Raw genomic sequence first — 25,223 nt, 5'->3', positions numbered from 1 at the left:
GATTCGTATTACCTATAAACAAAGATGCAATTTGAGCACATATTCTCTGCTATATTTACCACCACGACAAAGAATTCAACGAGGCAGTCTATACGTCGTGTTTTATATTCAATCAGAACAATAGAAGTTATTTCATAAATCGAAAATGACTACTTTCAATTGGATTGCCGTTCCATTTTCCTCGTACCCCCGAGGCCGGTTGTGTTGCCATAAAATCGATAATCTATCGAATTTGCTGAAAAATATCACGCGATTTATGCACACTGTTTTAGTTTTAAAAAGGTTTAAAAGTAATCACACTTTGAAGATTAAGTAATGCGAAAGGTAGGTATGAAACATTACCTAGTTTAGTTTTATGACATATTAATAATATTCAGAGAATGTTTCAGGAATCAGATATCAAATTCATTTAACCCACATAATTATTATAAAAAAATATCTTGAAGGCCAATACAACATCTTGGAATCCACGTCATTTCGCATCGTGTTATGGCTGAGGGGAAGAAATTACAAGACACTGTAACAGCAACACATCTTTTAAATAAATATAGGTATATGTTACAAATTATTTAATAACTAGAGGAAGACATGTGGAGGAAGCGAGATAAGTATGTCAGAATCGAAACAAATGAAATTTCATAGTCTCTGCTTACTTCGGTGGGAAATAGGTGTGAGTTTATATATGTATGTAGAGGAACACATTTAAAACCATGCATTTTATCATTTATGTAGGTTTCCATTAATTTTAAAATAAGCTTTTTACATAAATTAAGATGCACATGAGCTTTAGGTTTATTTTCTGACAAAATCAAAATTTCTATTTTTTTTAGATGCTAGTTCACTAGCACTAATAAAATGGTTTTACAAAGTTTTAATGTAAGTATTATGATTTCTAACGTTCGCATTTTTGGCCTTTCTACTCAAAATAATATTGACCTACTTTCGTTTTACGATTGAAGAGTTACAATGTCATGTCTAGAATAAGCAGAGGATCAATCATTGTGGCGATACTTGGGGGAGGTTTATGTCCAGCTGTGGACAATTTCCGGCTGATGATGATGAAGTCTACAATGTGTCATGTGGAAAATCCGGTCATGATATCATCATCTCCTTAGCATCATCCCGTCTTTCACAGGGTCCTCTTACGTAACCTGAAGATTTGACAGGTCCGGCTTTTTACAGAAGCGACTGACCTCCTAACTCGCAAAGGAAAAACCAGCCCAATAAAGGTTAGGTCACATACGTCCGAAAATACATTTCTCGGGAATCTGGGTTGCCTCACAATGTTTTCTAACATGAATTCAAAAACAAATTCGATAATCATTGGCTTAGGCCTGTGCTGAATTAGAACTTGCGACCTCAAAGTGAGGGGCAAGCGATCTACCAACTGGGCTACTAGGCTACTACGGCTTAACATCGGTTGATATGTTAGTCATTATTGACCTAACATTTAAGATAAGTAAAATAAATTACAGACTATTTTACTACTAAATTAAATGAGATACATTTTATTATTTATTTATTTTATTATTTATTTTATTTATTTAACGTCAGAACGTTTTTTTATTCCATTTTATGGAAATACTGTCCGAGTGACGTCATTGATAAAAGCGGTCAAACATCGTGTTCATTATTACAAAATTTTTAATTAAAATTAAAAAATAATTCTTAAAATAAAAATGAGATTGATTTTTGATCACCTAATACTGGCTTCTATTTTTAAATTTGCCTTTTATAATTAATCTTTGAGGGTAAATACCCTATTTTATTATCGAATCAGTAGCTACCTTTTAACCTGTCCTTGTCCTATTTACGACGTGACGCTAACTGAATTGCTTGTACGTTGATGGTTGTTAACAAGGTCGAAATTATATTGTGGGATGTCAACCAGCATTGGACAGTAATGGTCAGTATTAACGAACATGTAACGACCCTTAGTGGAGCTGTCACTGTGTCCTTCTAAACATGGGTTTTATCAATGCAAATCATATTTTGGAACGCGTTTTAGTTAATTTCTATTGAGAAGGATATCATCAACATTTACATTATAATTGCTTTTTATTATATTACAACAGCCTCCATGGTCTAGTGGTTAGAGTATATTGGGCTAACTATCTGGAAGTCCGAGTTCGATTCCCGATGAGTTTTTTTTCCCCGATGGTGTTTCTTTGTATCATCCAATTTGTTTGTAAGTATGTTGAATAAGTTGTTAAATAAATTATTAAACAATTTTAAAACGAATTCGATTAAAAGACGCAATTGAATCGTTTAGAAACTATGACAGACACTGCATCAAAAATAAAATGCAAATTTACGAAGTCACAGTGTGCTTTTTCATACAAATTCCATAGTAATGTCGTGTTTTGACGTTTAGTAAAAAGTAACTGATTTGACTAGTTGGAAAGTAGCCTATTCAGATGTACTACTCAGTGGAAGCCAATATGTTTCTTCTCTTCAATATGTTTGAGTTTTTTGAATGAATAAATTATACAATGTTACGTGTATTTAAGCGACAAATACTAACGACATTTCGCTATAATCTCATTCATACTACGTCAAAGTAGGTACCCTTGTCAACGTAAATGTTAGCAACAAGTAATTTTCTTTATGTGTTAATTTATGTCATGTCATAACGAAGTCGAGAGAAAAGAAAACAATATTTTTCTTAATTAAAAAACTTGTGACATTGTTTTGGATTATTCCTGGGTTTCCATTTGTTTATCGGTAATACGAAGAGAAGGATAACACGGTATTTATGTTTGCGTAACTTCAGTGAAAATTTATCAGTGAAAAATAACTAGTAGGCAATGTTTTTATTATATTAAAAGAGATAATACAGACTTAAAAAATAAATAAATAATGTGTTTAATGTGTTTTTAATAATGTGTGTGTTGTTATAATTGTAGTTGAAAGGAATGTATAAATAAATAGTCATCATCATCATCATCAGCCCATTAACGTCCCCACTGCTGGGGCACGGGCCTTCCCTATGGATGGATAGGGAGATCGGGCCTTAAACCATCACGCGGGCCCAGTGCGGATTGATGGTTATTAACGACTGCTAATGCAGCCGGGACCAACGGCTTAACGTGCCTTCCAAAGCACGGAGGATATCGAGATGAAAACATTTTTTTTTAAATTAATAGATGTAGGAATTAATGATTATTATGAAAGTGATGTGTATGAGATGAAGATTATGAACGTGTCCTAAGTAGTGTGAGAGGGAGTGAGAGGGATGGAGAAGAAAGATGGCCGCGGTTTTAGATTAGAGGTAGAATGTGCTCTTTTCTATACATTTTTTGTGTTCAAAATATACAAAAAAACGTTAAATATTATTACGAGCCATTTTCATTTTAACTCCACCATCTTACATACATATATAAACACATGCTTATTTCCAATCGGGTGAAGCAGAGACTATGGAATCCCACTTGCTTTGATCCTGATGTATTTCTCTTGCTTCCTCCACGTTCATCAATCTTTTCATAAACGCAAAAAAAAAATAGTACATAAGTACCTAACTTTCTTCATTCGTACAAGTATTTGCCCATTGTCTATTAGTAAATAACATAATACATTCAAAGTATGGCTAGAATTCCAGGTTAAGCAAATACTTACTTTTTACTTATAACGCTAAAAAAAGACACAAACATTCATAAAGTTCCCAAAAGAAAAGTTACAGAAATATACTTCCGAATTCCAAAGCAAGATCTTAAACTTAAAGCCAAAAGAAAGTTAATAACGGGACTTTTTATCCGCAAATCCCTTCACAAAAAGAAAAATACCATATTAAACACAGTTCTTGTTTACGTATGACCATAATCACGCTATTACGTCGTAAAGGGGTAGTAAAAGAGGAATCTTAACGTGTCTCCAGGCGAAAAGCTAGTGTCAATACAACAGAAAATGAGTGATGGTTTGTCTGTATGTCTAAGTTTTTCACTTATTGCTCATTTTACTTACCATCTGAACATTAAGGGTTGAACTATGTCTGGCAGCACGGAACCGCATTTTACGATTGATACTCAGAACTGTCATTTGTTAGAGCGAGACAATGCATGCGGCGGAATTGACGAATTGACGTAGAAGTGCGATCACACGAACGCACGCCGCGATCACTGAATCGACATCTAAGACGCGCTCGCATTGATTAGCAACTGGAGGACCCGGGTTCGAATCCCGGTGGGGACATATCACAAAAATCACTTTGTGGTCCCCAGTTTAGTTAGAACATTATAGGCTGATCACCCGACTGTCCGTAAGTAAGATGATCAGTGCTTCGGAACGTTAAGCCGTTGGTCCCGGTTCCTACTTACTGATGTAAATATGTAGTCGTTTAGTGAGCTATATTAGGGACCTTTGACGGCTCAATAATAACCCTGACACCAGGGTTGCTGAGGTTGGTAAAACACCTCACAACGCACATGATAAGAGAAGGATGATAAGCAACAGGAAATATTGTTAGTTATTATTTTCGTAGCTGACTATGGAACGATTGATTGATCCTAAGAGCGCAAGTAAAGCCACGGTACCCAGCACTAGTATTTAATAAAGTGTGCTATTGAGCTGTAAAAGAGTTTACGGTGGCGGCAAGTCGGCAAAGCCAATTAGGAGCTGAAATTTATGACGGCCACCCACCCATAAATTGTAACATTTTAATTTCATTTCTGGGAAGTCCAGTTGCGAACTCCACTGTAACTTCGGAACTTGCTCTGCTTGAATTACTGAGAGCAAGGATTTTCGGCTCGTTTCCTTTGTTGAAGAATTGTCTGTTGTCTATGGTAGTTGAAAACATTTTAACACTCTAACGCCTACTTACTTTTAAACTTGCCATGAAGCGGACGATATGTTGAAGAAGTTGGTAAAGAGAAGAAACACTAAGTCTTCTGCTCTCGTGTGGGTTGTAAGACCAATGATCGGTCTTATCAACCCTGAAGTCAGAGTTACTATTGAACATCCAAAGCCCTTGACACGACTCGACGACTACATACGTACTTTTGCAAATAGGATCCGGGACCGAGTGCTTAAAGTTCCCTTCGAAGCACGGAAATAAGTTAGTATAATGGGAAACACTGACTACCGCAATCCCTAAAGGGTGGGTAGTAATCCAAGATAACTTGCAAGAACTATTCTCATACAATCCTAGATGGATTTGGCAAACCATAGCTGTCACTATAGGGTGACAGGGAATCGGCGTATTGCCCATAAGAAATGCCCATCAAGTTATAGAGGACACAATGACAATCCCTCAAGAAAGAAAAGGCTAAATAATGAGATTCATCATTATTCGTGAACAACCGAAAAGTACATTATATGCTATAATATAGAAATACATTTGACAATAAAAAGACACGACGTCACACTTGCAATTCAAAACAAACTATTCCCTCTCAAACGCTTATTCACTCTTATTTAATGAGAAGACATTATTAGGTTTTAGGCTTTTAATAAGTACTTAAATGTTTTTGGTTTTGGTTTCATACAAGACAATTTACCCGGCCCCAGGGGGACAGAATCATCTTCTCTGCGCTCTATTGAGGTAAATTCTATTCGGCGCATAACGGGGTATAACGAATAATCCTTGCCTAGGAATATGGGTGAAGTCCTCAACGGTTGCAGAGGCGGAGATGGGAGCTGTCGGTATGGCAAGGTAGGACGGAAAGGGCAAGTCACAGGGTCTGTAACCTGGAATCTGACAGAGGGCAGCTGTAACTGTCAGCCAGCACTATTCAGAGGCAGAGGACAGGAGTCCTAGTACGAGTTTGAAATGGACTACTCTGGGCGCCATCCCACTCGCGTCAGACAGAGTATTGCGGGGCGAAAGGCAAGAGGGAAACCTCTGCCCGATTTTTCCCTAAAAAGTAGCATGGAGAATGCTACACCGGCAAGAGGGTAGCTCTTAAATTACCGATGTGATAAATAAATATCAAATAAATGAGTCTCGTTAAACGTTTGCTTTAAAATATTTGTGTTTCCTCATGAAGTTTATTAAACGAATTGGACGATATTATCAAACATTAATGAAAATGTTGCTGTTATTTTCATCCATTATTTATTTCCACTCTATTTTCATCGATCAGGTACACGACCTTTTCAAAAAGTCCTTATACAAATTAAATTATTCTGTTTTAAAACACTCAGCCAGGAAGATTCTCTTCAGAACCACTTATTCCTGACATTTGGCAAAGGTAGAAAACCGAAGGAAATTCCTTGAGTTTCTTATCCCTTTTTTGGTTCAGAAGCCTAAGTAACAGCATTCACACCAATTGAAGTCACAGATTTGAATATGAAATCCGCATCAGCTATGCAAAAAAGAAAGATTTACCCCGGGAAGAAACTTTGTACGGGACCAGGAAACTTTACCGATGGCTCGATAACTTTTGATTTTTATGAGAATCGTGAAATATGATTTCCTCGTATTTAACATTGAGTGTTACTTATTTTACCGCTTTTTGGTTCGAAATCGCTTTAGATTTTCCCATCGGTTTTTCTGAATAGAAATACTTTGAATACGTTATGATTCTCTACAAAAGTTTTGTTTACAAACAAAGAGCTATTCATGTTCAAATAGCAATAAGCCAATGAGTTTTGAAATGTAAATGCCTTGTACATTTTTCTGTTCTGTTTTAAAAGTTTTGAATGATGATTGGTGTTGAATACTGATTCCGTGGAAATTAATTTTCCTAAAACTTGGTTAACCGGTTAAACCAACGGTTTTGATGCCTGTTGCTTAATATTCGAAGCAACATTATAACTTCTAAAGTTTTATGAGCTTTCCTCCAAACATTCTATATCTATAACTTTTCTCAATCAGGCTCCTCATTCTCTCCATTATTGAGACATACTTACTAACGGATAGGTAGAGATTGCGTAGTAAATATTATACCCACACCTCGCCAGCTATGTTTAAAGTCCATTATAATAGGGGGAAATCCTAATACTACACAAATGGGCACAAATCCTGGAGACCATAATCTTTTTATGTAGGCAAGTAATTTATAGTTTAGTCGCTTTGATTCTTCTTCATCTATCGTGTGGGTAGTGAGGTGAATTACCAACCTCATCTACCCTGGTGTCAGGTGTATTATTGAGCCGTCAAAGGCACCTGACATGACTTATGTAACAATTACTCACTTACGTCAGTAAGTAGTAACCGGGATCAACTGCTTATCGTGCCTTCCGAAGCACGGATCATCTTACTTTCGGACAATCAGGTGATCAGCCTGTAATGTCCTAATCAAACTAGAGATCACAAAGTGATTTTTGTAATATTATGTCCCCACCGGGATTCGAACCCGTTACCTCTGGATCGTGAGCCCAACGCTCAACCACTGGACCACAGAGACCGTTTGGTGCAAATCTCATTTAATCACCACGTGAACCGTCTTGTGACGTCATTCATCTCTCGCATGAGGGTGTATAATCAGATAACTTTTACCAAAATGACATATTATGATATTATACACCAATGACTCCAACTAAATAACTATGACAACATTAGTTAAAATCCGCTTTAGCATAAAAAAGCTGCCTACAGAGATGGGAAAATCTAAAGCGATTTCGAACCAAAAAGCAGTAACACTCAATGTTAATATCCAAATATATGATCCAGGTAGATGTCTATATAGGCGTTAAGAATTACGGCATCGTTTAAGGCTTAATTTCACGGCTTATAGGCGGGTCTTCAGATATTTGATGTTTATGTCAGGGCATTAGCAGATACGGTCAACAAATTAAGAGGATACCTTGGGATACGTCTTGGTGAAAGATTTTAGAGGATAAGATGAGATTATATCCTCCATATATATTGAAGTAGCTCGCGTAATTCTTAATGGGTTGCGCTGAGCTGTAAGTGAACTTACAGCCATTTTTGATACGAATTTCTCTCTCTCTCTCTCTCTCTCTCTCTCTCTCTCTCTCTCTCTCTCCTTGGCATTTACTATTGGTGAGGTCTGTTTTCTTCGCACTTCTCTTTCACTTCGCTCTATCAGACGTGTCATTCTCGGAGACATTGCACATGTACAGGTCCTTTTTGACCACATCCGCCCATCTTGTTTTTGGTCGTCCTCTTGGCCTCAGCCCTGGTATGTTTAGATTGGCTGTAACGTTACCCACATAATCTGGAGGTCTTCTTTTCACGTGCGCAAACCAACGAAGCCTGCTCTCTTGTAGCTTTTCGGACATGTCACGTATTCGTTACGGATTTTATTTTGATTATTTTTTTAATTTTGTTTATTTTATTGTTGTTAGGCATTTCTAAGATGGCGAAAACATAATTTATGCCCGGAGTAAACTGGTCCAGTTTCATGAAATCATACAGGTGAGCAGGTGAGTACAAAAATATATATGAAAAAGTGTAAACTCCCAGCTCAAACTCACTCAGGAGAGCCACCTGCCTCCTAAACTGGATATGATAAATTGTATGGTAGCATGTGAAGAGCCAATCGGCCAATATATGTCGAGTCCATCATGTTGGAATGTTACAACTTATCCGGGAAGATAAACCACCTGGTATGTTCTATGTTTTTATTTAGACCCAATCTAACATAAGAATTATGAAAAAAAAAAAATTGAGAATGGTTCTTTCGATCAAGTACTCGTAGTAGTTTGTATTGTATCTTTTGTACATGCGTGTAAAACTTGTTTTGTATGTTGCAATAAAGTAAGTATAATTTGTATTTTGTATCAAGTACGAAAAAATCATACAAAGCGTTATATGTAACTCATAGTTAACTTTTTGTTTCGCAGAAACCGCAAAATATTTATTGAAACGACAATGTGCAAGGTCTTGTCTCGAGAACGACACGTCTGATAGAGCGAAGTGGAAGAAAAGTACGAAGAAGACAGACCCCACCAATAGTAAATGCCAAGGAGAGAGAGAGAGAGAGAGAGAAATTCCTATCAAAAATGGCTGTAAGTTCACTTACAGCTCAGCTCAACCCACAACTCCACACACCAACACACATAACTACCAACTATTATTTATTTAGACAACTATCTTATTTTTACTTAAAAAAATAAAAAGTAATACAATTATATAAATTTGTATTTAGGTATATATTTATTTTGAACATGTCAGAATCCCCCAAAATACAATTTAACCACTTTTATTTCTAATGAATTTCAGAAAAGAAACGCCTGATTCTATTAAGGTATACACGTATGTATATCTGCAAATCCACATAATAAAATACCTAATATCTCATCCACACAAATCCAACAGTTATTACGAGGGAAACAGCGAAGTTTAACACTCTATCCAGTTATTGTTCCGGCGCCGTGCCCTGACGCCTCGGATTAATTTATACAGACACTATAGCAGATAATATTAATACCGGATCCCTCCTATTATTTCCTCCTTTATTTATTTCTTGAGAGCTAATAAAGGGGTGCTTAGAGGTGTAATGGTGGGAACTGATATTCTTTGTTCAATGGCGGTTCGGATATTGAGTTTTAGAAAAAGTTTTGACAGTCACATAACTATCAATGAAGGTAAAAATAGTTACCCATGTTTGTGGTACGCATTGGATTTTCCGTTAGTGCAGTAGTAAAAAAAAAATCACTAAGTCTAACTACTAAAACCTCTGTAGCTGCCAATCGCAGGGCTATCATGCGCAGCGTCATAAAATTTTGTACCGGTCATTTTATTGATTCTGACGATATAATTATGTCGTTTTGTCGATTGGTGCTAACACGGCACCATAAAATTTTGTCAGATTCTGTAGACACATGTACGTAATATGTTCACTGTCGCTCTTTATTTTTTAATTAGAATAAATGATTGGACCACAGTCTTTTAGCTTAAATTGACGTGTCTCGAAAAATACCTATGTTGCCAAATACAAAACATTATGTTTTTTTTTACAAAATGGCTGCTTTGGTTTCTCGACGTGATTTATCGATCGTGACACACGTGTTTGGAAAGATATCAAACTTGTCGATTTCGACAAAATTTATCGAACCGATCGATAATTTTATCACGTTTCACAAGTTAACAGAGGCTAGCAGGCCTTTAAAAATTGTGGATTTGAATGCGGTATGTACGCCTAGGCCTTCTTCTTCCAAATCTACCTCTTACACCTTTTTCATTCATCTCTGTACATGTCCAATAGCAATATTATTTCTCGTGTAAGTTGTTTTTATTATGTGTTTTGATTGTAAGGTATTTGTTTTATAATATATGATCCCTTCGACACTGGCAGAATGGTCGTATTCCTAAGCGACCCATTGCCATAACCAAATAAAAAAAATATATATATTTTGTTATTTGTTTTATATTTGTTACTGTGGTTTCCCTTTATAATAAACGTTTCTTTCTTTCTTCTTTAGCATAGCATAATATTATATCGAATACCGATTGAATAATCATTGTCCGAAAGAAAGATGATCCATGGTTCGGAAGGCACATTGAGCCGTTGGTCCCGGTTACTTTACTGATGTAAGTGAATAATCGTTACATGAGCCATGTCATCCTTTGGCAGCTCAATCATAACTCTGATACCAGGGTTGATGAGGCTGGTATTCCACCTCACAACCCACACGATAAGAAGGAGATCATCGAATACGAGAAAGGTAAATGTGAAGGCACATCCCTTTTAATATAGATGGCTATCACCCGGGAATTGTTTTGTTGATTGCTTATTAAGGGTGTCGTTTAAGTTTAAGGAAGATTTTCCTTGCTATTGTAGTGTGAAGGGTATTTAGTAAGACCTAAGAGTATCCTATTATTATCTTTGAAATGGACTCCACTAATGGTTTCATTAAAGAAAATAAACGTGTTATCATTGAAACGCCTTCTTCTTCTGCTAGACACAATAATTAAACAATGGGGTTTGGATTTTAAAAAAATATTCGGTCTTACGAATGTATGGGTTTCTATAAAAAACCAAGCATGTACACGTCCTACTGCTGCACACAGACCTCCCCTAAATCAACCAGAGGAGGTACCGAGTCCGCTTAGTGGAGGTATTTTATGGCTAATAACTGGGACCAACGGCTTAGTAACGTGTCTTCCAAAGCACGGAATCACCTTACTTTTTCATACAATCAGGTGACTGAAGCCTGCAATATCCTTACCATTATCATTATCATCTCCCTAACATTATCCCGTTTTTTTCACACGGTCCGCTTACCTAACCTGAAGATTTGTCAGGTCCAGTTTATTTACAGAAGCAACTGCCTGTCTGACCTTCCAACCCGCGAAGGGAAAACCAGTGGAATACAGGTTAGGTCACATACCTCTGAAAATGCATTGTTTTCCTTCACCGCCGAGCACCTGATAATCATTTATGATATCCAACCATAAATTCGAAAATTAAATTCGACAATCATTGGTTTAGGCCTGTGCTGGATTCGAACCTGCGACCTCAATGTGAGAGGCAAGTGTTCTATCGACTGGGCTACCATGGCTCTCTGCAACATCCTTACCATCGCAAAGTAAACTAAATACCCATCTTTCACCCAGCTTTCAGTTAAACTAAAGTAATAGAAGGTGAACCGTATCGCCGTGCTGTTAACTATTATTATTTTACTATTGTTCTATTTATCTATTCATAAATACAGATTAGTACCTACACCAGCTGTTATTTGAAGCATATGTGCTTTAAATAGAGCCCAATGATTGTGAATTATATTATCATATGTTTATATATAAGAGGTAAATAAATCATTCATAGACGACACGTGTAAAAAATATCTAAGACATGATAACAATGAACATTAGAATTCTCATAATGTTATAGTCATCATCATCAGCCCATTAATGTCCCCATTGCTGGGGCACGGGCCTTCCCTATGGATGGATAGGGAGATCGGGCCTTAAACCATCACGCGGGCCCAGTGCGGATTGATGGTTATTAACGACTGCCAATGTAGCCGGGACCAACGACTTAACGTGCTTTCCGAAGCACGAAGGAGCTCGAGATGAAAACTTTTTTTGTGGTCACCCATCCTATGACCGGCCTTTGAGAAAGTTGCTTAACTTCAACAATCGCAGACCGAGCGCGTTTACCGCTGCGCCACCGAGCTCCTCCGAAATGTTAAATAGTACCATAAACCAATATAAAGTAATGTAGTTAGTAACGCATGAGTCTATTTTCATTTATGTCTTTGTAAAAAATAAATATGTTTTCTTCTATTCAAGATTAACGATTCAAGAGATAAAGATATTTTTATTATTAAGCCTTAAGGAAAACCAGGATAATTTCACTTCAAATTTGAGCGTACAAAGTGTTTTACTATACACAAACGCCTTGAATAGAGATACAAATATAATTAAACAACTTTTATTTTGTTCTATTGTCAAGTCTCGATTATATAGAGTTAGGAAGATTTAGATTATAGTGTTTGATTATAGAGTTAGGAAGCATACTTCCCCACGCTGCGCTCTGGTCTACTGTGGTTTGATGGAGGAAGTTACACGGGAATAGAAAAACAAGAGCCTAAAAATGGAGGAATCGTGGGTAGCCCAGCTTCACCGCTGAGTACGTGGTAATCATTTATGATCCAAACATGAATCCGAAAACAAATTCGACAATCATTGGTTTAGGCCTGTGCTGGATTCGAATCTGCGACCTCAAAGTAAGAGGCAATCGTTGTACCGATTTTGCCTACATGACTTTTACAGAACTAAGTAGACCGTGTAGCATTAAATTCAAACTAATTTACCAAATAATTCATGAATGCCAAAAGACCGTAATTTCAGGTGACATTACGCTGGATTGACGTACCTACATCACACGTCTGCAAAGTTTGGAAGTTTTAACTCTGAGTAAGCACTGGCCCCTTAGGAGAGTCGTTAGCCTCAGATATACCCTTTTCCATTAGTGGAACTCTACCTTGATCCTCTAAAGTGTCATTATCTGGGTCGCTAGCTGCATAATAAGCTGCTATCTCCGCTATATATTTCTTGCAAGTTCCCTCTGGGAGTTAATATTAAAAGGTACTTTTTAAATTTTTGATAAAGAGTCTTACTGCGGGCTAAGCAAAGATATGGCTGAGACTTCGCCTGTATTAGGTCAGTTACGGATGATAGTGAAAGTGTGTTAATGTAACAAAACACAACATCACGCCTGTATCCTCTAAGGGGTAGATCGAAGTTTATAGTCTCTACACCAACTCCTCGCCAGCTATGTCTAAGACCCATGTATTAGGGGGCCTATTGCCATTAACCGGGCAGAAATGGAAACCACATGATATCAATTATTTATAAGTCAAACATTTAATTTTATTCAAACTCATAAAGTCGAATTTAAAGTGTTTAGACCCCAAACCGGGATTTGAACCCGTGATACTACAATGTCATTCACGCGTTCTCCGGACAGAGCTATAACGGATCACATTTGAATTTGAACATCAAAATTCAAAACACTATCGCACACAAACAAAACATTGTAACAGAACGCACCACAATAATCGTCGCGGATGGAGTCATCTAGTTTATTTTCAATAAACTTTAATGTACATCAATGATGTGTTCAAATATTTGACTAAAAGTTAGTACTTCACAGTTAATTAAAAGCTTTGGCTATGGGGTGAAATATTTTTTCGACATTTATTTATTATTTTCGTCTTTTTTTGAATTTATATTTTTATTATTATAATATTCTTTTATTTTTAGACTTTAAACAGGGAAAAACCATAATTGGAACTTTGAGAAACATGTAGGTTTTGTTTTACCTTTAGGCTTCATAATTTCATAGACCTACAAACAAATGGAATTCGGTGGTCTCTGCTTGCCCTGGTGGGAGGAGGGCGTGAGTTTATGTATGTATGTATCTACAAACCAATATGGAAGTGATAATGATATTCTAGTGATTATACCATTATGTATGTCTGTGCCCAGCAGTGGGACGTATATAGGCTGTTTATGTTTATGTATATCATTATGTAAATATTTATTTCTTAATTTGAATCTAGTGTTTCTATAAGGCAACTTTTTTATTATTTTTATAAATTTAACGCCATCTATTAGGGAATAGATTTGGATAAGTGCGTCTACTCGTACATAGATGGAGTGGGAAAAGGACTGACATTTGTGAAAAGCAGGACTTCAATTCTAGGCAGCTTGATAGCTAGAAGTCATTGTAGTACCATAGCTTGCCAATAGATGGAGCTGTACGATATCAATAAAAATAATCAACCAGGGGATTATTAATGAAACATACTATTTTTCTCCAAAACTGCTTTATTTACTATTGATGTTCATAATTAACAATGTACCTTTGATGTGAGAAACAGTAGCGTGCTTGTAGGCTTAAATCTTTCATCTTGCTAAATCTATCCGTCATTCACATTTGTTTTCCTATAATTTTCTTGAATATCTGCAACAGTTACCAGGTTTGGAGTAGATATCTGTCCCTCCTGGATCTTTGGACGATTCTGAAAGTTATTCATAACTGAAATTAGGGGTAAATTTTATGTAAGAGCATAATCACTGTCTAGTACCTACTAAGACGATGACTTGCATTTACTTATTGTTTCTACAGGTATTATTTATGACTCACAGGACTCTAATAAACAAATAAAAACACGTGAATACAATAGAAGTAGGATTCATTCTTATTCTCAAAACAATATGAAGGGAGATCAAATCTCATCATGAAAGCCAGTTTTAACCGAAACCGTTTTGCTAATAACTTTATATTTTATTTATCAGTCCAGAAACTATTGGTTGATTTCATGTCTGGTAGGTATGTAATTTACTAATTATTATATTACTCATCAATAAAACAAGGTTGTTAGTGACTGAGCATGTGTAGGAATCTAAGGAATATTTGAAAAATTTCATCTGTTAATATCTCATTAAATCCTAAACAGATTCAAATAATTCTTGTAGTCCTGATAAGAACTATCTCTCCACACATGGAGTTAAGTAATAAAATTTTGCTTGATTGCTGTTTGATAGTTGAAATTATCGTAAGAAAAATTGGAATAAATGGGTGAAACAGTGACTTTTTGCACTACGAATTTCTCTATAAAATACTTAACGAATACAAAAGGTATTTATTAATTTCTTACCTGGTGAGTGAATATTTTATAGGATACATTATAAACATCGTCAAGAAGTCTTCAATCTTACTAATTATTGTAGCTAAAACCCGTACGTTGCATCTTATTTTGTCTTCTTTCCATTATGATTCCCACTATTCTGTAGTCATATTAAACACAATCTGAAAGGTTTAATAATTATATTTAACACAAAAAGTACACTAATTGTCCAAACAATACAAACCACACTACTTGATTCAAGTGTTTTGTTTAACTGTGAGAACGAATGAAGGATATGTTCAGTTTACGTCACAGGAATACATAGATTATAAAAAGGTATACGAAATTTTAGAGTTTGTTAATTAGGATTCGAGATAGGGATGTTATTTTGAAATAATATGTACGAATTTATGGAATAAAATTATTTAAAATACAAAAATAGACATTAGGATAGTTTGAATTTTCGCGGGAGTAGCAAGCACCAAAAGGGTGTCGATGTAAAAATATATGAATGAAGGGTTTTGAGCTGGTATATTTTACAAAATTGAAAATAATAGCTATATTACGTAGTATTTCTTGTTGAAATTGATTTATAAAGCAAACGAAGTTCGTACCTATCGTTTAAAATATTATTCTAATTTTTTAGAACTGTAATTCGCGAAAATTGAGAAAAATCATGGAAAAAGAGTAAAGCTAAAATAATGCCAAGTGTGAATCGCATTATTTTGAGGGGTTCCGTGCCTACAATTGAAAGAACATTTAGTGAACAAAAACATGAACGTGAATTGATCGTGAATTTTATATTGCTAGTATGTTGTCGTTGTTAATGACAAGCCAAAACATGCATTGGAGTATCGGGTTTGTAGAGTGGGGGATCTTTTTAAATGTTTGATTTATTGTGTTTCTTTGAATTTGTAGTTGTGATGGCAATGGAGATGCATTGTTTTTGAAAGTTTCAGCTACCTAATTGTCACAGTTTAAGAGATATAGAGGAATTTAGGTATTATTCATGGTTTTTGTCTCCAAAAACGGAACCGTTTTTGGATTGTTGACAAGGTGTTGTATTGTACGCGTTTTAGACCCTAAAATAGAACAATCCAGAAGTCACGCCACTTTTCGCGTACACAGAGAAACAGCCAATAAGGTTGAGGAGCTTGGTTTGTGTAGATTATGTAAATTGCAGATGTGTGCGAGAAACGTCAGGCAAATGGTCGAGCGAGTGTTTGGCTTTTTAGAAATTCTACAAAATTGGATATATTTTTTATCTAAAATTCTGCAGTTCTGATTTGATAAATTAAATAGAATTTGATTAAATAAATAACATCATTAGTATTATAGTCAACTTAAGAATAAAAATAAAATTAAATGAATATTTTTATGTCAATAGGAAGTATGAGATTTTCAATAAATACCTCGATTGTCAATGTCGGGTAAATGTCATTTGGATGTTTTTGAGGCGCTAGTGGTAGCAATATCGCGATTGCCTGATAGATGAGAGGGAGCATAACGGGTATAAAAGGGGGTTTTGCACGATTTTTTGAGGAACTTCGTTCGTGACATTAGCAGCAGGAGGTGCTGCCGGTTTAGGAATTTCAAGTCGGACTAGCTATTCTGTAAGTTAGTAGGGATTCCTTCTGCTGGATTACCAGCTGTCGCGACTTTTGAGAGCTTCGTAGCTCAGGATTACAGTGCGCGATTGTTATTTTGTCAAAATATGTAAATTTGCTCTTTAATCAGCTATTCGAACCTTCCGTGGTGTAGTTGATCGTCTACCGCGTTAGAATAGGGATTAGAATTAGCTTCCGTGCGTAGATTACGTGAAATATGTAGGTTTTGTCCGACAAAAGTCCGCGGAGTGCGCTGTAGGGACCTTGTTAGGTTTAAAATAGGAAGTGTGGTGTACTAATTACCTTTTTCTTACAGGCATCGTTGGAAACAGGTCTGAGATCATCAGATCTCAGACGACAGGTACAATTTTACGCTAAAGATAGGGCCCGATAGGAGTAGGATGTGTCAAAAGTGTGTAGGGAAGCTTGCGAACGTAGGGACCATGTGCTGCTTGTGATTGTTTACCTTTGTTATTATTTATGTTATTTTATGTAGTTTATGTATGTTTATCTATTTAACTTTTTAACTGACACTTTACTGACGCGTAGGAAATGACTGCTTGCGATATTCTGACTGAATTTTATTATCTTATTGGTTATGTTTGGGCTGTGTGTCAATGTTTACAATGAAAATTGTACATATTGCCGCATAGACTGAACAAAAAATGTTCTTCTTGTAGTTCTGTATGTTGGGATCCACATTTCGGGGTAATATAATTATTGCTTGGAAATGGGGAGATCAGTATACAGAATGAGGTATCCTTGTTTTAGAGGTAACCTCATGGATTTAGATTTTTATCTTTTATTGTGAACCTAGACTGTTGGTCCAGGTTGGATTGTAATCTTGCTGTGTTTTATTGTAGTTAGAATTCCCCTGAGGATTCTATTCGAAAACCAATCTGAAGTTACACAGGGTGAACCTTTATGGTTTACGGCCTGCTACCTCACTGTGTCAATGTAGAATAATTGTAGGAACAGTTGTTGTTACCACTGTAACATGGTTCTGGATTGTTCTATAGTGGTGCTTTGGGAGATACAGCTATCTACAGGAGTGGTGCGGTGAGATATTATTATCCATGACCTTCTTTCTGATATTGGGACAGGATGACCATCCGCCAATATGAGATGAAGCTAGATAATCAGTATCGAGCCAGCGCTGCGACTTGGATAGTCAGGTTGGATTGCCTCCTCCTGATGAGCGGTTGTGCGTGGCGATGCTTTCGAGTATGAAGACTCTAGCCGATGCCATATAATCAGTATTGTATGGTATGGGTCAACTTTGTCCTCTTGTGTTATAATGTAAATTTATTATGACCCACTCTGGATCTATCAGCTCATTGTGGCTTATTAAGCCATGTAAATAATACAATTAATTATTAATTTGAATTATAAAAAAGTCTGGATACCATGAGATGAAGGTAATGGTATTGATAATGGCTTTTGAATAAATTTATATACTTGAATCTGTGTTGTTATTTCACCTATGTGACTTAACATGACTTCTATATACTTACTGTATTGTCCGGGCCTGCCTGGCTTGATTACACTGATATACAAACCAATTCAACACAATTTATTTGTGTTATTTTACCATTCATCTACCTGATAATACCTTAATGTCACTGCTGCTAGTTTGTGACATACCTAACAACCTATACCTTGTCCAGGGGTTTACCTGGCCTGATTTCACTATGCAACTTGTTTGCTTACTAAAATGCAATATACAAACCAATTCAACACAATTTATTTGTGTTATTTTACTATTCTTCTACCTGATAATACCTTAATGTCACTGCTGCTAGTTTGTGACATACCTAACAACCTATACCTTGTCCAGGGGTTTACCTGGCCTAATTTCACTATGCAACTTGTCTGCTTACTAACATGCAATATTATTGCAATAATGCATTTATGCATAACAATTACATCCAGTTTGACTGCATATATTCTTGTGATTCATGGTTGGTGTCATATTCATGACCATCCATCTCACAATCATACTTATTCCTATGGCTGGTGTTATTGCAATGCCGCTGAAGCCATAGTAGGGACGTTAGGGACATTTTTGCTTAGTATACTCGGGGTCAATCCAGTTCGGTAGTCTCTGCTTCTGTTGATCCTCTTGCACTGTGGTGTATTGGGGGGAGGACAGTGATGAGTAGCTGCGTATTGCCTTCGGTTGCTAAGTCGCTCATTCGTTTTGTTAGGGACCTTTTGCTTAGTATATTTGGGGTCAATCCAGTTCGGTAGTCACTGCTTCTGTTGATCTTCTTGCACTGTGGTGTATTGGGGGGAGGACAGTGATGAGTAGCTGCATATTGGCTTCCGGTTGCTAAGTCGCTCACATACTTACCTTTTTGCGCCATGGCTATGGTGCTAGCTATGCATCACAATGAGTTGTGTTGTTAGATTGGATGTAAATCTGTCTAACTTAAATAATTTTATTACATATGTGAAATTGGTGTTGGGAAGCTCTTCCCTTTACCTACCAACTATTTACCTAATGCTCCTGATATGTCACATTTATGTGCTTATCATTTCATAAAAAACCTATTTGTTCTTTCGGAGAGGGGCCTAAATCAGGGTAGGGCCTCATTCGCCGGTGAGCGTGGTCGGGGCTCGAAACGGCACCCTATACTATTACATTGTTGGTATGGTATTCTAATCCTTTTCCTGTGTTCCTAGATCTTTTACAATAATAAAACCAAATTCCTAACATATTTTAAATAACTAACTTATTTCTTACCTTCTTGTAAGTCTCTCTTGTTTAATTTGATTAATTATAAGCTTTAATCAGTGTCATTAAGTTTAGGTTTGCTTGGCGTTGATTTGACTGTTTTTAAACTATAAATACTTATATTATCTTACATTCCATTGCCCTATTACTTAGATAATTCCTTGACTTTCTCATTTACCATAGTGATATAATTATAACCTATTTGTATTGTTATTAAGTATATATATGTAGTATATTAAGTTAGTATTATTCTTTATTTACATGCCCTCAATAACATGCATTCATATCTGACTCAGCTACCTTCATATAAAAGAATTTGAGTTACTACAAAACACAACATAAGGTCCTACCTTTATACTAGACGATCACAACAATAATAATGGCCAATTTAATCACTTAGTTTGACTATAACCCAGGGTCGAATCCTGGTCAGATTAGTCATTGGAGTGGAGTGTGTGGGGTATTTAAGTAATATATGTAAGGGGGGGTTGTTACAATTTGGTGCCGTGACCAAAATTATGAGGTCTCAAATGCTGGGAAATGATTGGATGTCTTGGGGGCGTGAAATTTGATATGTACGTGTATATAACTAGGGGTTTATAAAGATGTGAAATGTTTATGTATGTGTAATCTAAGGGAGACATAAAGATGTGTATGTATGGTTAAAATAAAGTGGGGGCGTGAAAATTTACATGTATGTATGTAAAACTATGGCTTATAAATGTGTGAAGTGTTTATGTATGTATTAATGTAACCTAGGAAAGGTGTAAAGCTATGTATGTACATCAATAATGATGTGGAGGTGTAAAGTTATGTATGTATCTCAAGAATTATGTGGAGAGTAAAGTTATGTATGTATCTCAAGAATTATATGGGGGCGTAAAGCTATGTATGTACTTAGAGAATTATGTGGGGGCGTGAAGCTATGTATGTATCTTAAATGTCCAGCAGGGGCATTCTATTTTTGTGAATAGTAACGGTCTGAGACTAACCTACCAACCCTGATATCATCAAGGGGTGAAGTTTGTGTTAAAACGGTTCAATCTTATGTTTTAATTATCAATTATTATAAATAAGAGACTGGTTATCATCAACATTCTAATATTATTTAATTTTATAATAAGTACAGGTGTCATATTCTGCTTGTTTTTATTTATTATTATTTCACTTTAATTTCACTGTGTATGTCCATGTCACTTTTGTTTTATCACACTATGCATGCTTATATTGTTCTATGTGTCACTTTCAGTATCCTCTTACTGTGGCCAAGACACCTTTAGCCTAACCACGGTCACATGAGTCTGTGTGATTGGCAGTAAGAAAATCCTTCCTACACCTTCTCCTTTCCACTATCCGCCTGTTGCCTTAGGTCTCATGGTGCAGGTATCCCGCCCTATGTATCTATTTATATATTTTCTGTGTAGGTATGGTTAGGGCTAGGGCTGTAGGTCGATAGGCATTTTGACTTGTTAGCATTGTAGGGTTTCATTCTTGCATAGTTAGGCAGGGCTATATTATCATTCCGAAGCTGTAGGTTATGTAGAAACATGCGCGTAACTGAAAACAAAATAAAATAGCATTGTAAGCGTGTTGTGAACCAGATGCAAGTGAAGGTTTTCCAATGTAATAACGTATTATTTTAAGTAACCAAACTTTTATAATTACCTTGTGTCAACTTTTATATGTTTTTACTAGATAGAATCTTCTTATTTACAATGATTTCTTTAATAATTACGACGAAATAATCGTAATACAACGGATGGATCTCTCCAGTTGTCAATCTGACATTAAATTTGTTTGTTTTTGGTTTGTCTAAGTACGTAGACAAGGATCATCTTACATACAGCCTTGTTTTAGGTTCATACTTTGACAAAGGCAAACATTTTTTATTAAATAAGCGTGTTTATTTAGTATTTTTATAGATACAATTTATCTATGGCTATAGTATGTAATTTGTGATGTTTTGATGTAGGTTTATCTTACTTTTATAATAAAATAATTAACAAAATCGATCGATCTAAACTAAAATCGATATTAATCGGTTCGTGTATAGAAGCTTTATTTTGACTGCCATCTGGTGACGAGTAAGGGTATTAGTTTGACATTTTATAAGATAGACTTCGCATAGAGTCTCATATCGACGGACAAATTATTAGTTCCGTTGTTCACCGTTAGAGTGCGTTAATATGCATTATTTAATTGTTTTGTTTTTTATCATATTTTTATATGAGGTTAGATTAAAATTAGATAGGGATTTTAAATGTTTATTTGCTTGTTATTGTATGTTTAGTTTATTAACGTAAGCGTGTTGATGACCGCGGTTGTGATACGCGGGTAATTTAAATAGGGTTATTGTTGACCAAGGTAGGTAATTTAGCTACGGTTAGTGTTGATCAAGGTCAATAATCGGAAGGGTCAATGGTCGGGGTCATTGACCTGTTTATTGGTCAAGGTCATTCATACCGGGTCATTGACACAGGGTCATTGATCGGTTTAATTGGTCAAGGTCATTGATGCCGGGTCATTGACACGGGATCATTAGTCGAGGTCATTGATAGAGGTCAGAGATAAGTGGTCGTTGACCGGATTATAGGTTAGGTTATTGACTTGACCTACTTCCATTAGTTCCAATGTTCTCTCATAGATGGCGCTAGTAGTTTTGAAATCTATCTTTATGTTTAAATTTAATTGAATTTGATAGATTTAATTTAAATAATTTTAAATAGTTTACTTTTGTTTTGTTTATTACTCAATTATTGAGTAATTATTTATTAATTTTTGTTTTTTTTTTTTTACGTTTTTATTGTTATTATGGGAATTGTTATAAGAGATATTTTTTTTTTACATTTATTTTTAAATTATTATATTCAGTAAAGGTTTAATTATTAAAATAATTAGTATATTATTAATTATTATGGTTATTTAATAATATTATTGATGTATAATTTAATGGTTTTTTATATAAAAATATTTTGACATCATGCTCGTGTTCCCAAAGGAGTAAGCAGTAGTATATAATATTATTTATTTTTTATTATTTATTTAGGGAAGCAATTAAGACATTTTTAGTATACCTGTATACTTACATGACTGTACTTGTATATCATTATGGTTACAGTATTTTTGAATAAAGTATTATATTTACTTATTTGATTTTCAAATATTGCTCTTGAGGGGAGTTGACGGTCATTCCTGGGGGGAAATTAGATAAATTGTCATTGTATATAAGATTGAATAAAGGTTTAATAAGATGTTCTTTGGAAATCTTATTATAGTAATATAAAAGTTTGCTTTATTTATTTCTCTAAAGCTAGCTTATTGTGGCGTTTCTTTTATTTTTTATAAATTATCACTACGATAAACTACGTAATAATTTAGGGGGCGATTGTAACAGAACGCACCACAATAATCGTCGCGGATGGAGTCATCTAGTTTATTTTCAATAAACTTTAATGTACATCAATGATGTGTTCAAATATTTGACTAAAAGTTAGTACTTCACAGTTAATTAAAAGCTTTGGCTATGGGGTGAAATATTTTTTCGACATTTATTTATTATTTTCGTCTTTTTTTGAATTTATATTTTTATTATTATAATATTCTTTTATTTTTAGACTTTAAACAGGGAAAAACCATAATTGGAACTTTGAGAAACATGTAGGTTTTGTTTTACCTTTAGGCTTCATAATTTCATAGACCTACAAACAAATGGAATTCGGTGGTCTCTGCTTGCCCTGGTGGGAGGAGGGCGTGAGTTTATGTATGTATGTATCTACAAACCAATATGGAAGTGATAATGATATTCTAGTGATTATACCATTATGTATGTCTGTGCCCAGCAGTGGGACGTATATAGGCTGTTTATGTTTATGTATATCATTATGTAAATATTTATTTCTTAATTTGAATCTAGTGTTTCTATAAGGCAACTTTTTTATTATTTTTATAAATTTAACGCCATCTATTAGGGAATAGATTTGGATAAGTGCGTCTACTCGTACATAGATGGAGTGGGAAAAGGACTGACATTTGTGAAAAGCAGGACTTCAATTCTAGGCAGCTTGATAGCTAGAAGTCATTGTAGTACCATAGCTTGCCAATAGATGGAGCTGTACGATATCAATAAAAATAATCAACCAGGGGATTATTAATGAAACATACTATTTTTCTCCAAAACTGCTTTATTTACTATTGATGTTCATAATTAACAATGTACCTTTGATGTGAGAAACAGTAGCGTGCTTGTAGGCTTAAATCTTTCATCTTGCTAAATCTATCCGTCATTCACATTTGTTTTCCTATAATTTTCTTGAATATCTGCAACAGTTACCAGGTTTGGAGTAGATATCTGTCCCTCCTGGATCTTTGGACGATTCTGAAAGTTATTCATAACTGAAATTAGGGGTAAATTTTATGTAAGAGCATAATCACTGTCTAGTACCTACTAAGACGATGACTTGCATTTACTTATTGTTTCTACAGGTATTATTTATGACTCACAGGACTCTAATAAACAAATAAAAACACGTGAATACAATAGAAGTAGGATTCATTCTTATTCTCAAAACAATATGAAGGGAGATCAAATCTCATCATGAAAGCCAGTTTTAACCGAAACCGTTTTGCTAATAACTTTATATTTTATTTATCAGTCCAGAAACTATTGGTTGATTTCATGTCTGGTAGGTATGTAATTTACTAATTATTATATTACTCATCAATAAAACAAGGTTGTTAGTGACTGAGCATGTGTAGGAATCTAAGGAATATTTGAAAAATTTCATCTGTTAATATCTCATTAAATCCTAAACAGATTCAAATAATTCTTGTAGTCCTGATAAGAACTATCTCTCCACACATGGAGTTAAGTAATAAAATTTTGCTTGATTGCTGTTTGATAGTTGAAATTATCGTAAGAAAAATTGGAATAAATGGGTGAAACAGTGACTTTTTGCACTACGAATTTCTCTATAAAATACTTAACGAATACAAAAGGTATTTATTAATTTCTTACCTGGTGAGTGAATATTTTATAGGATACATTATAAACATCGTCAAGAAGTCTTCAATCTTACTAATTATTGTAGCTAAAACCCGTACGTTGCATCTTATTTTGTCTTCTTTCCATTATGATTCCCACTATTCTGTAGTCATATTAAACACAATCTGAAAGGTTTAATAATTATATTTAACACAAAAAGTACACTAATTGTCCAAACAATACAAACCACACTACTTGATTCAAGTGTTTTGTTTAACTGTGAGAACGAATGAAGGATATGTTCAGTTTACGTCACAGGAATACATAGATTATAAAAAGGTATACGAAATTTTAGAGTTTGTTAATTAGGATTCGAGATAGGGATGTTATTTTGAAATAATATGTACGAATTTATGGAATAAAATTATTTAAAATACAAAAATAGACATTAGGATAGTTTGAATTTTCGCGGGAGTAGCAAGCACCAAAAGGGTGTCGATGTAAAAATATATGAATGAAGGGTTTTGAGCTGGTATATTTTACAAAATTGAAAATAATAGCTATATTACGTAGTATTTCTTGTTGAAATTGATTTATAAAGCAAACGAAGTTCGTACCTATCGTTTAAAATATTATTCTAATTTTTTAGAACTGTAATTCGCGAAAATTGAGAAAAATCATGGAAAAAGAGTAAAGCTAAAATAATGCCAAGTGTGAATCGCATTATTTTGAGGGGTTCCGTGCCTACAATTGAAAGAACATTTAGTGAACAAAAACATGAACGTGAATTGATCGTGAATTTTATATTGCTAGTATGTTGTCGTTGTTAATGACAAGCCAAAACATGCATTGGAGTATCGGGTTTGTAGAGTGGGGGATCTTTTTAAATGTTTGATTTATTGTGTTTCTT

The 25,223-nt window shown here is 35.0% G+C and overlaps 1 protein-coding gene and 1 long non-coding RNA gene across 6 annotated transcripts in view; one reads left to right on the top strand and one right to left on the bottom strand.

Moving 5' to 3' along the window:
• LOC126369383 (ecdysone oxidase-like) overlaps positions 1 to 25,223 on the top strand; it is a 169,889-nt gene that overhangs the window by 128,523 nt on the left and 16,143 nt on the right. For 2 of the 5 annotated variants that reach the window (XM_050013764.1, XM_050013767.1), the window contains exons 2-3: positions 8,251 to 8,328; positions 8,749 to 8,913. The exons of 1 other annotated variant lie outside the window; for it this stretch is intronic. The gene's annotated coding sequence lies outside the window, so the exon portion shown is untranslated. The remainder of the gene's footprint in view (positions 1 to 8,250; positions 8,329 to 8,748; positions 8,914 to 25,223) is intronic. 2 more of the 5 variants (XM_050013766.1, XM_050013768.1) reach the window with 2 other exon arrangements.
• LOC126369455 (uncharacterized) lies at positions 20,417 to 21,166 on the bottom strand. Its single transcript, XR_007566702.1, has 2 exons — positions 20,998 to 21,166; positions 20,417 to 20,889 (listed from the first exon to the last, which is right to left on the bottom strand). It is a non-coding gene; the product is annotated as an uncharacterized LOC126369455 (long non-coding RNA).

This window comes from Pectinophora gossypiella, chromosome 9, assembly GCF_024362695.1.
Source record: "Pectinophora gossypiella chromosome 9, ilPecGoss1.1, whole genome shotgun sequence".
Classification (NCBI taxonomy): Eukaryota; Metazoa; Arthropoda; class Insecta; order Lepidoptera; family Gelechiidae; genus Pectinophora; species Pectinophora gossypiella.
This window is presented reverse-complemented; position numbering and strand designations above follow the sequence as displayed.